The sequence below is a fragment of the Galeopterus variegatus genome, unplaced genomic scaffold, assembly GCF_000696425.1.
Source record: "Galeopterus variegatus unplaced genomic scaffold, G_variegatus-3.0.2 Scaffold5456, whole genome shotgun sequence".
Lineage (NCBI taxonomy): Eukaryota > Metazoa > Chordata > Mammalia > Dermoptera > Cynocephalidae > Galeopterus > Galeopterus variegatus.
In genome coordinates this window covers 30,554-39,033 of record NW_007731567.1, presented here as the reverse complement: position 1 = coordinate 39,033, position 8,480 = coordinate 30,554, and positions in this window count along the sequence as shown.

The following is an 8,480-nucleotide window of genomic DNA, read 5'->3' as shown; positions in this document are numbered from 1 at the left end:
TTATGTTTCCTCTGGATATACCTATTAAATATCCTTCGATCATTCATGTTTCTTAACCTAACNGTTTTTACTTACATACAGGCTGGACATCTATATATGATGTAGAGCACTGTATATGTTTTTTATATAAATTATAAAAATATGATACTTTTCATCATCCTTTTGTTTTCCACTCATAAGGCATTTTATAATCAAATTTAATTTTTATATAATTATAAATTATAAGCTTCAACTGCTAAGTATCCAACTTTGTGAATGGCTATCATATTTTATTTTTTCATTCCCCCTGTTCAGGATATATACTTTGTTCTAGGGTCTCCGCTACAACCATGCCACAATAAACACTCAAGTGTAAGTGTCCTGTTATACTTGTGCCAGTTTCAACAGGACATTAAATTGAGTGAAATTAGTGAGTCTTAGGTCATACATGGTTTCAGTTTAACAAGATGCTGACAAATTGCTCTTAAAATAATAGTATCAATTTAATTTCTCAGAAACACTTAAGGAATATAATTTTATATTCATTCTTACCAATATCTGTCTAATATTCTTATTTTTTTCCAACCTTCTGATTTGAAATAATGGTTTTTAATAGCTTTAGTTTATATTTACCTGGTAAATTGTAGTATTAATCTCCTTTTTATGTATTTATTACTATATAGATTTTAGATTCTGTGAGTTCTTAATTTTTTAATGGGCTTCATTCTAAATCCTATAAGTTGTTTATTTTTTATTTATATATTGAGGATATTAAATATCTTCTATTATGTTGAAATTCTTCTCAATATCTTGCTTGGATCGTAAACTTTGTGCCTGAGTTTTCTCCTTTTCTCCTTATCTTGATGAAAGATTTACTATCCTGGGTCTCATTTGGAACTAACTATATGTTATCAATCCAAATTAAAGCACAAAACAAAAGCTTGTGCCTTTCAACATATCTGTAAAATAATCAGTCATAAATTAATCATTTATTATTCCGTCATCAATTTATGTTTCCTCTGGATATACCTATTAAATATCCTTCGATCATTCATGTTTCTTAACCTAACTTATTTTCAGTATTTTCTCTTTTTTGTTGCTGCTTTTACTTTGCTGTAAATTTTATGTAGTTTTTTATCTGTTCTCTTTTCCAATTGATTAACTTTATGTTCATTTTGCCAATTTTGTATTTAATCTGTATGTTTTTCTTAATTCTATCATTTTAGTTGGTCTTCTCATGTCTTCTGTGCAAGTTTAAGAATTCCCTATTCTTTTTTCATATATATCGTTCAATTTCTTTCTCTTTAAATATTCCATATATAGTTTTATATTCGTTTGTTCAATCAATTAATGGTTCAAATGCTAAGTGTCATGTGCTGTTTTTTTTTTTGTTTGTTTTTTTTCAAGTTCAAAATGAGATTTATTTGTCAATGTATCCAGGTAGGACAAGGGTGAAACAGAGGCTGAATGGAAACAGGAAATTGAATGTTTTCAGGATTCTTTCTACATCAGTCTTTTTGATGTTTTTCCTAGGTTACTTTAGCTTTATTCTAGTGCAGCAAGTCTCTGCATGAGAGACATGTTCTCAGTAAGGTTCATATGAACAATTTCACGGCCCGTCAAGTAATACCTTCCACACTAGCTGTAGTTAGTAAAATCTTGAAGAATGAATCAGGCATTATGGTTTGGATCATGTTTATCTCTTGACTTTGGGAAGTGCTTTTTTTTTTTAAATAACAGACTAAGAAATGGAGAAAATGTAAGACAAACTACACACATGCACACACACTCACATGTGCACACATGTGTAAGGAAAGAATACCTATCTTTGGCTCCATATTTGCAGAAGTTACCAGAGCTTCTAGGTAGTCATCTTATCTCCTTTACCTCTTTTTTCCTGGCCTGGCTTCTCATCTTTCACCTTGTACTTTCTGTAGCATGAGTAGTATAAAGGTGGTAATAAGGAAAACTTTTAACCCAGTTTGGGTATCATGAACTATCAAAAGCTAAAAATATTCTAGGGGAAGCATTAATTTGGAGTTAATCTGTATTCTCATAGCAAACAATTTTTTATTAACAATTGACAAACAGTTGAGGATATTTCACTCATGGGGAAACGAGTCACCTCATAGTCTAGGTGAATAATACCCCTTAGAATCATGCCATGCACAACCTGCACAGCTATGTGTGGAAGCTCGTAATGTAGGAGTGTCAGGGTAGAATAGATGTCTGTGCTTCCCTAATAACTACCAAGAGTATAGGGGAAAAAGAATTCCCCCATGTATAGAAGTGGAAGATACTGGGATAAAAGGGAAGGGAAGTTCAAGGAAAGATCAATATCAAGTGTAGTAATCCTGAAAGTACACTTTATTAAAAACACCAGTTACCAGGTCATGTGCTGCTTTGATCCTTGGTGAAAAGAATAGTAAGCAAGATGAGAAAACCCTTCTCAGATCTATAAATTACACATCATTACCTGAGAATTATCTCAATTGTTGAATTTACAAGCAGCTTTTTCTATGCTGTACATCTATTTCTTTTACAAGTTTTATATGAGATTTTATGACAAATGTTTCATTTGACACATTCTCCTGCAAGTCCTTGGGGATGTGCAAAATTTCTTATGGGTTTTCTTTTCCTTGGTCGAATGGACATTACAATTTAAAAAAAAAAAAAATTTCAATTCTTCCCTTTGAGATTTTCATGTTTTGGTAATATACCAAATAAATAGCAAATTCAGGACCACTACTTGGTAATTTTTTTCCTTGATCAAAAGTTCAAAATATATATTACAAGACTGATTTTATGTAATAAACAGCAGTGAGTAATGCATTACTTTATGTCATAGGGTAGGTTTAAAGCTGCATGTTTAAAAACAACTTAACTATTCTAAACTTGACAGGAATTAGTGATATTTGCATTAGAGTAAGCTCAAACTACATTTTAGTAAAAATCAAATGGGCAAGTATTAAAATAGACTTCCTGTTAAAGAGTTAACAGTTATAAAATTTATTTCATAATATTGTATTTCATTGTCAAAATACTATATCATTGTTCAGACATCTGATTTCGAAAATAATTTTGAGATGTGTTTGAATTAAAGAAATAAAATAGTATATTTTGAAACAATAAATTTGGCAGATAAGGGTATATGATTTTTTAAAATCATTTTTGTGTGAATATTTAGTATAATTTTTAAGATGTAATAATTTTAAAGAAAATAACCAACTTAAGCAATTTATGCATATTGTCTTCACATATTAAACTGAAATTCTTAAAGTTGGCAAGGACTTCGAACATTTAACTACAGGCGTAGACTTATGAAATCACTATTTTTTTAAAAATTCTTTAACCATTTACCTAAGTTATAATACAGCTCTTTACTAAACCCTATTTCTCTCTCTTTAAAACATACCCATACATACATACACATAATTTTGCTCTAAATCTGAGATTCTGTCTTTATGGAAAGTAGGTTTTAAGGGATAGGGCTTAGGAGAAATTCACATATTTCTATTTTTCTCCCTTCTCCCCTCATCTGGTTTTGGAGGGCCATGTTTTTGAAGGAAGGGAAGAAGCAGAGCAACTCCATTTCTGATACCCTGGGCTAATTCCTTCCTGCCAGAAGGTAATTAGCAATTGGCTATTGTGATGGAGAATGGGTCCTTATGAACAGCTTAGTTTCTAGGATGAGCAATTCCTTGTTATATCAAGTCAATTTCAAATTATTGAAAAAAAGTTTTCATTTTTTTCCTGTCCTAACCTTATATCTACTCTGTCTTTTTTGTAGAAGATAAGGTAAACTCTTTCTATGAAAAATGCGTTTATTATAAAAATAGCAGAGGTGGGGCAGGAGGAGGCTATCAAACAAAAATTAACTGAAAACATCCTCGATAATGTGGCAAATACATTTTTCATGAATTCTTCACTATGTTATTAATGTGTATTTCTGTAGTGTGTGCATGTGTGTCTGAAGAGTGAAGTGTGACTGGAGTCAGATTGCTTTCACAGGGTCAAAGAAATTTACATACTCTAACAGTAGCATAGTCACACTTCAGACTAAAATACTTTAAAAAGGAGGTAAATCTCCCATATTGCCATACAATGTCCAATGGCATATAATTATGCATATATAATAATTGCTGTAGATTGATTTATTTGAGTTCCCCAGAGTTCATATATTAGGAATTTAATCCCCACTGTGACTGTTAACTGTGGGAAATCCTATTATGGTAACTGAAAGGTGGGGCCTTAAAGAGGTGAATAAATTGTAGGTCCATGCTGTGAATGGATTAAAAATGGTGGTCATGGGCATGGTTCTGAGGGCTTTAAAAGAAGAGCATATGAGAGATTAATCATTCTCTGCTCAGCCATTTTCTGTGATGTGAAACCCCTAGGTCACTGTTGCCTCCACCCAGGCCTTCACCAGCTGTGTTCCCTGGACTTTGGACTTCCCAGCCTCTGAAACTGTAAGCAATAAATTTAATTTTCTTTATAAATTACTCAGTTCCAAGTATTTTGTTATAAGCAACAGAAATGGACTAGTACAGAAAATTGGTACCAGAGAAGTGAGGTGTTTTATAACAAATACTTGAAAATGTGGAAGTGGCTTTGGAACTGGGTGTTGAGGAGAGGCTGGAGGAATTTGAAGGAATGGGCTAGAAAAATGCTAGATATTGGTGAAAATTTAGAAGGCAAGAAAACCAGGGAAATTTTAGAATGTTTTAGAGACTGGTTAAATGGTGCTAACCAGAATGCTATGGAAATATGGACTATAAAGACCACACTAAGGAGGTCTCAGATATAAATGAGAAGAGACTTATTGGTGACTGGGGCAAAGATCACCCTTGCTGTAAACTAGCAAGGAACTTGGCTGCATTGTGTCCATGCCTTAGGACTTTGTGGAAGACAGAACTTAAGATATGTGAATCGGAGTATTTGGCAGGAGAAGTTTCTAAGCAGCAAAGCATTATGGAAGCTTCATAGCTACTTGTAAAAGCCTACACTGAGTTGTGGTGGCAAAGTCATGACGTAAAGCCAGAATTTAAAAGGGAAGCAGAACATAAATATTTGGAAAATGTGCAGACTGCCCTTGTGGTAGTGAAGAAGAGGGTTCTCAGGACAACAAGTCCATGGTGTACAACTGTTGGCTAAGGAGATTAATGCAGAAGAAGAGGATTATAAAGAGAAGGGGGAAAAAAATAGGCCTAAAAGGCATTTCATAGATCTTGGAGGCTACGTCTTCCATTACAGGCCCAGAGGCCTAGGGAGACAGAATGGTGTAGGGTAAGATACCTGAGGCATGCTCCCCAGGGACATCCTGGGATGCTGCTCCCCACACCAGCACCCCAGCTGCTTCAGCTGCTCCAGCTATAGCTAAATTGGCCACAGGTGTGGTTGGACTTGAAACTTTGGAAAATGCAAGCCAAAAGCCTTGGGGGCATCAGATTTGCAGGCTGGTAGAATACCAGAGTTGTGAAGACTTGGAAGCCTCCACCCTGGTTTCAAAGCATGTATGGAAAAACCCACAGACAAGGAAGAGGTCTGTCACAGGGATCAATTCACAGCATACAGCCTTAGCTAGAGCAATGGCAAGCCAAAATGTGGAGTCAGAGTTGCAGCAGAGAAATCCCACCAGAGCCATGCCTGGTGGAGCTGTGAGATTGGGACCTCCATGGAGTCCATGTAGAGCTACCAGAGAGCAATGCCAGCTTACAAAAACTAAAGCATCACCTCAGACCAGGAAAGCCACAGAAGTGAAGCTGCCCATGGACTTGGGACCCAACCCCACACCAGCATGCAGAAGACATTGAACATGGAGTCAAGGTATGTGATTCACCAGCTTTAAGATTTAACGCCTGCCCTGCTGGGTTTCAAACTTGCTTAGAGCATTTTATGCCTTTCTTTTGGCCTGTTTCTCCCTTTTTGAATGGAAATATGTACTCNATGTGATTCACCAGCTTTAAGATTTAACGCCTGCCCTGCTGGGTTTCAAACTTGCTTAGAGCATTTTATGCCTTTCTTTTGGCCTGTTTCTCCCTTTTTGAATGGAAATATGTACTCTATGTTTGTCCTACCATTGTATCTTGGAACTTGATAACTTGTTTAGATTTCATAGATGGGACTTTGAGACTTTGCACTTTTGAGTTGAAGCAAGTTAAGACTGGGGATGGAATGAATTTATTTACCTGCGAGAAGGACATGAACTTTGGGGGCCAGGGGCAGAAAGTTATAGATTGATAGAATTTTGTCCCCCAGAGTTTATATATTAGAAGTTTAAGTCCTCACTATAACTGTTGATTGTGGGAAATTCTATTACGGTAACTGAAAGGTGACTCCTTGAAGAGGTAATTAGATTGTATAATCATGCCTAGTTGCCTGGCTGGGTCACAGACCCTCAAACCAATTGTACAGACTGGGTCACAGACCTCTCATATGCAGGTTGTGAACTAGATATTTGGAAAGATCCTGGGAGCCATTGGCAAGGTTGACATGCTTTACTCAGGTGTGAAAACTCAGCCCCAAGCCTCAGCAGCAACATCAGTGGTCCCCTGGTGGCCTCCTGTGGGACCCTGGGGGCATCCTGGGGGTCTTGTGGATCAGAGCCATTTGTCTTTTATACTTAAGTCAGATAACCAAGGAACACCTGGATGCACATGCACAATTACATCAGACAATAACGAAGGAATACCTGGGTGTATGTACACAGTTAATGTATTTACATCAAACAGTCTACGTCATGCTCAGCAAGGTTCCGAACAGCTGAGGGAGGCTGATAATGTTTCATTTTCCTTACACTAGTGAATGAATTAAAAATGGTGATCATGAACGTGGTTCTGAGGGCTTTAAAAGAAGGGAAAGTAAGAAGTTAGTCACTCTCTGCTCTGCTATTTCTACCATGTCTAACCCTTGCATTGCTGTAAGCCACCACCAAGAGAACCCTCACCAGCTGTATACCCTGGACTTTGGACTTCCCAGCCTCTGAAAATGTACGAAATAAATTTTGTTTTCTTTGTAAATTATCCAGTTCCTGGTATTTTGTTATAAGCAACAGAAATGGACTAATACAATGATACATATATTTATTTATTCATTCATTTTTTTAACTTAATTATCTNACCTTTAGCTCCCTCCAATAAGTGAAAACATGTGGTATTTCTTTTTCACTGCCTGACTCGTTTCACTTAATATTATTCTTTCAAGGTCCATCCATGTTGTTGCAAATGGGAGTATTTCATTTGTTTTTATAGCTGAGTAGTATTCCATTGTGTAGAAGATGTGGTATATCTATTCATTCATTTTTTGAAATTTAATTCTTCCTTTTGCTTTACGTTCCAAAAGTTATTTGAGAAACTAAAATTCTGCCCCTGCATTACATATTTTTAAATAATCATAAAATTCAGAGTTACAGATGTCATATTTTCCAAATTTCATTCCTCTTCAGTTTTCCTTAATGTTTACTTCCCCTTAGATTAACATTCAAACACAATGTGTTCACTAACTTGTTTAGAACATTTTCCCCAAATTATATTAAATCTCCAGACTCCTTTTTGCTTCAGGTAGATTGCCTTCCACAGTGGTTCTATGCATGGAAATGCTGGCTGTCTTCCTTTTAGTAACAAATTTTCACACCCCTTGTATTCAATATAGTTTTCAATTGTATTTAGGTATATTGTGATAAAATAAACTGCAAATATATAAGTGTATAATTTGATGCATTTTGACATGTAAACCTTAAAACTATCTTCACAATCAAGATGACATTATTTCAATCCTTCACAAAAGTTTCAATATGAGTCAATGTAATCTATACCTCCATCCACCCAAGTTACCAGGAATTTTAGTCTGTTTCTGTTGCTTATAGTAGAATACCTGAAACTGAGTAATTTATAAAGAAATCAATTTTTTTTTCTCACAGTTTGGAGCCTGTGAAGTCCATGGTCTAGGGAACACATCTGGTGAGGGCCTTCATCTTGGTGACTCTCTATGACAATGCAGAGTGTCACATGGCAAAAGAATCTCCTGAGCAAGAAAGCTAACCTTCTCACTCACTCTCCTTCTAAAGTCATCAGAATCACACCCATGACTACCCATTAAACCATAAATGCATTACTCCATGAATGGATTAATCCATTCATGAGGGAACAGTCCAATCACCTCTTAAAGACTCAAGCTTCCATCACCACATTGGGGGTTAAGTTCCAACATGAGTTTGGGGGGACATTCACACCACAGCACCAGGCAGCTACTAAACTATCACTATAGTTTACTATAGTATATAGTATATAGTTTACTATCACTTTAGTTTGCATGTTGTAGCATTTTGAATAAATGGAACCATACAGTATTACTTTTATGTGTTTCTATCACTCAGAATTCTGATTTTTTTTTTTTTTGACCAGTAAGGGGATAGCGACCCTCTGCATAGTGTGGTCTGCACCACGCTCAGCCAGTGAGCACACCGGCCATCCCTGTATAGGATCCAAACCTGCCCCCTGGGT